Below are 4,953 nucleotides of genomic sequence, written 5' to 3'. Positions count from 1 at the left end.
CTGTGCCATTATTGCACCAGCCCTCCCAGATCCGGACCTAATGCAATTGGAAGAGCTTTTCCACTCTCACTGTTTCCCCCATTTTCACTTAATAAGGCCCATCTCATTGTTTTTTAGGCCACAAACAGAATTTCACCTCAATTGAATTTATGCCTCTGCTCTGGGCTTTTGCAGAAACGACACCCTGCTCAGTCTTCCAATTCTCACTGTAGTGTTTGATTGTTTGAAGCTGTAACATTGCAGAGAAGTGATAGAAATTAAAGGAAAATATTTGGATTTTCAAAAGAGAAAATATGTGCAATTGTATTTCATAATAGTTTCAAGCAAATTGCATGTATTCCAATGGGTCCTTTGGGGTAATTTTGTGAAAGATATGTTGTTTTTCTTGTAAAAAGGCTGACATTTCAGAGCTATCACAGTCTTAGAGAATACTATCTTACTTTATTTGGCTCAGTGAGGTGCTTCAAAGCATAAGAAAGGAAAAACAATCAGTTTGATGCCAGTTTGTACTTTTACAGTAAGTAAATGAGCTTAAGAAGAACCAACATAACAACCAGAGCAGCTGAATCAATAAATCACAACTTCTGAGCTTCTCCTTCTTCTTCTTCTCTTCCCCCTCAGGTCTGGCGTGCAGGACCGGGGAGGGACACATAAAACAGGCTTCAGTCAGAGGAGATGAGCCCTCGCTGCGCTCCTGAACAATCATTTCCCGGAGGGGAAAAACGGTTTCTTTGGGTTTAACATGCAGCTGATGGCTCACTTGATTACCTCCAGCTCTCTTCACTTCCGTCCTGCTGTTTCCCTCCACTCACTCTCTCTCTCTCTCTCTCTCTCTCTCTCTCTCTCTCTCTCTCTCTCTCTCTCTCTCTCTCTCTGCGACGCTCTTGTTGCTTTCCATCCTCGTTTGACCCTATCGATTTGCCCCAACCCCGGCTACCGCACACTTGCCTTTTCTTATTTGTTTGCAGAGTTAATCTGCAACACAGCTCTGACCCATCGTCCTAACAATGAAGTGGAAACAAGTGGCAATGGCTGACTGGAAAGAATTGCAATAGTGTTTCAATTGGTCTGCAGCGAGGAAGGGTCACGAGGTTAGCAAAGCAAAATAGTTCCAAACCTTAAGGCCACATAAATACAGCTTCTAGAGACACACTGAGTCAAATTATACAGCATGTTTACAAGATTTGGTTATTGATAATGAGTTGAATAGAAAAGAGGATTTAGACTCCTTGTGTGCAATGTTACATTAACTTGTTATAGTTATGTTACCCTCTGTTTCTCTCCTCTGCCTCCCGTTCCAATTTGATTTCATCCACCACCCAAATTGGATGACATGAAATGATTTCCAGGACGTAACATCCTCAGAACAACAGACACTCAACAATCTGTCCTGCAACTTTTATTCCAGCTTTGATTTGGTAATCAAGTTTTCTCATTTCCCCAACACTGTTGAAGGAACAGCAGGTTCTTATAGAGTTCACATCAGCTGTAAATGCAACCTATCATATCCACACCATAACTTTGAAATGATGTAACTTTGAAATGATGTCTCGGAATAATGAAAATAAAAGCATCATAAGTGTGATGAACATTTAAAAACAGGATATGTTGGGCTTAAGGCGGTCACATACAAGAATGTCACGTCACGGTCATTGTGGTCAAAATGGTTCATGCTAACAATGTTATAACTACATGTTTTGAAACTTGGGGGAAAGTTATCAGTTCAGCATAAAGATGGAAATAATCTGTTTTTGTGGTTTGAGGTTTTAACAGTTTGTGTCCAGATAAGGTAACATCAGCCACATTCATTCTACATAAGTCAAAGCTAATGCGTTAGTCACACATTGACGCAAATTTCTTCTTAAGCCACTGATGCTCGATTAACGCACACAAATTATGTGATCTTTAATAAGCATTGTATGTCTCTGATATGACCCTCAAAATCTGGCAGTTGTATTTTAACTGCAGTACCAACCGGCACCACAGGGGAGCCTCTATTCTGTTTTGTTCTCATGAGACCCCATGTTGTTATTTTCTGACTCTCATCTGTGACGAGTTGGTGCATGTTAAACATACAGTATGTTCTACTGCTCGTGTATGATTAGTGAACATTAGCGCTGTTGAGACTGTGGCTATGTTGGAATGTTTCAGTGAATTAAAGTAATTGCAGTCTTACTAAAGAAAGAACTTACTAGAGCAGAGGTCAAGGGAAGGCTTCACTGACTAGAAACAAAAGGTACAGGGTTGCTTGTGGGATAGTAGGGAATGTTGGACCTAGGTTAGATGATGCACATGAGAAGAACAATATGAAGAAGAATAAAGCTCTCTGATTCAACTATGCAGGCCTTGATGTGTTTCCTGAAGATAATCTTGTAGACTCTAAGACTTCAACTGAGAACAAAACAACACTGATAGATTGGAAATATTAAAGTGTTGTAGCCTTTAGGATGCGGACTTAGTCCACATCTGGCCCTGGACTGGGTTCGAACCTTGTATAAAAAGACTCTACAAGACCAGGCTTTGTATGGCCAATGCTGAGTTCTATAGAATAAACTGTGGAAATCTTCTCCATGTTGACTGTAACTCTCTGATGCTAACCTGCTATCATTGGAGGGCTTCTGCTAACAACTTGTAATAAAGCAGTTGTGGATGGTGAGCAGAAACAAACCTCCTTGAGTAGAAATGGATAAAGAAATGGGTCTTTGGAATGGAAAATTCAGCTTTAAAGCCCTGCCAGATAGTTCTCTCCACAAGACAAAAGTTATTTGCATTTACTGTAGATGTCTCAGATACCATTTGCTGGACAAGCACACATCTGATGAAAGAGCCTCTTCCCAAAGCTGTCCAGGCGTCAACCTAACAAGCTATCCAGTGTGGCCTTAATTTCCCCATGTGTGGTGAGACACAATTACACTGTGTGAGATTAGTTGTTTTAAGGATCCAGGGAATGATTTTTGAGGACTGGTAAATTTAACTGACCAATCTACTTGTTGTATTATGTGTCTGTTGTGATGCATAAGGTTCATCATTTTGTGTTGAGATGCTTAAAAAAACATGGTAAGTTTAGTTAACCTTTAAAATGATAAAGTTGGACACTACATTGTGTAAGTATTACTAAGTTATGTTACACTCTGGTCAATATGCTCATCTGTTATAGCTTGCTTGGTTTGAGTTTGCCATGCTATGCTATGCTTGTAGCATATTTTTTAACATGCAGTACAGTATATACATTGTGTTGGACTGTTGCAATCACATCAAAAAAATCATACATTTTCAAAGAGTAAGCATATTTGTCTATTCCCATGTTGATAATCGTATTAAAAACATGATAAGTTACATTTAAAACATGTGAATAGTGTGCGATTAATGGTGACTTAACTATGGACAGTCATGTGATTCATCACAATTTAAAAGAATGAATAACTGACAGCTCTAATTTTCATGTATTAGGATTCTAATTGGCTGCACTTTCGTCCCTGACTTCCAGTGCTAATCAGGAACAGGGATTTGTCTTTGATTTTCTCTGTTCCCTTCTCCTCCCCCACTTCTTTTCTCCCCTGTATCCACTCCAGTCTTCACCTGGTGCCTAATTGGCAGAGGTGATGAGGCGAGAACTCTGTCAGTGCTTCTTACACTAGTATTGTGAGTAGCAGACAGGCACCAGTAGAGGATTCGACTCTTAGAAACACAAGGTAGACACGACTTCTCATGAGGCGTATTCTGCCGTATTATACTTGAAAGGGCCTCCGGAGACAAACCCTCGAGTGGGTGTGTGAGGAGTGAACTTTAGAGCTAACACAAAGTATCCTGCACCCTCCTGTATCCACCGCTCTCTCTCCAGCCATGTTACAGAAAGGGCAGATGAAATTGACACACCACGGTCAGACCCTCAGTTTGAAAATAGCAGGTTTATTGTCATCCTCATTATCATAAATCATTTGAACATGCTGGCCAAACTCGCCCTATAATTAGTCCAGCTTGGCAAAGAGTATGTCCACTTGGCTGCAGCTGATGCTCATTTGTGACTTTGGCACATGGCTCCCAGTTAAATTGTTTGCCTAATACTCTCAAAGAATTACTCCCCATGCAAGTCCCAACCTGTACGCCTGGACATCTCCCAGTTTGGAACAGTGTTTGAAAGCCACAGGGCTTTGTTCTATCTTAACTCAGATGCAGTGACAATATTTGGGGATAAAGTATTGGCTCTAAAGGCGACTCTGAGCAGCAGTGTTTGCAAAGACGGTCCAGTGACTGTAATTACTGCCTCACCCTGACCATGAATTTTATCCCTAATAAAATGAGTACAACTTCACAAGCCATAAAAATCCAGCCTTTTTAACACATCTTCAGCTGGTGGGAGACAATCTCTGAATATAGTTTAAACTCAACACCTGCATTGTTGCAAATGCCCATCGCACTGCTTTTTACAATAAATAATTCAGTAACACAATCAGACGGTACACATTCATCCAAATTTGCAGCTCCTTCAACCTGATACTGCCTTCAGACTACCACCATCTTTCAAGAGAGTGGGTCAACCCCCTTGAAAATGAGATGGTACATCTCAAGGGGGATAAATAAATACTTTTCAAATTAATTTCAAATCAAACACATTGAAAAGATTGACACAATTCTACATCTTCCTCAGCTCCATTGAGCCTTTTTGGCCTCTTACATGTCCTTTATTTTGTTTCAAAAAGCTATAAATAGCAGGACAACGAAGTTGAATCAATAACTGAAGCAGGGAGTCGAGCATCTAGAAGCTGAAAAGATACTTTGGAGGTGGTGGAGACCAAAACAGAGGTAAAAGAAAAAAAGGGGGGTATTTTGCTTGCATTTGATGGCTGCAAAAACTGAAATTGATGTTCCTATACTCTATTACATAGGGGTGTCAAATCAGTGTGTTAGTTTTGATCAATCCATCACAGTTAAAGAATGATATATAAAAAAATA

General features: G+C 40.1%; 1 long non-coding RNA gene across 1 annotated transcript; it reads left to right on the top strand.

Annotated features, from left to right (window-relative positions):
* The first annotated feature begins 567 nt into the window (after window positions 1-567).
* Window positions 568-2,335, top strand: LOC117829765. The gene is made up of 2 exons (XR_004634691.1): window positions 568-1,091; window positions 1,350-2,335. It is a non-coding gene; the product is annotated as an uncharacterized LOC117829765 (long non-coding RNA).
* The last annotated feature ends 2,618 nt before the right edge of the window (window positions 2,336-4,953 follow it).

Source organism: Notolabrus celidotus, chromosome 18, assembly GCF_009762535.1.
Source record: "Notolabrus celidotus isolate fNotCel1 chromosome 18, fNotCel1.pri, whole genome shotgun sequence".
Lineage (NCBI taxonomy): Eukaryota > Metazoa > Chordata > Actinopteri > Labriformes > Labridae > Notolabrus > Notolabrus celidotus.
The sequence above is the reverse complement of the archived record's forward strand: the minus strand, read 5'-3'. Positions and strand labels throughout refer to the sequence as shown.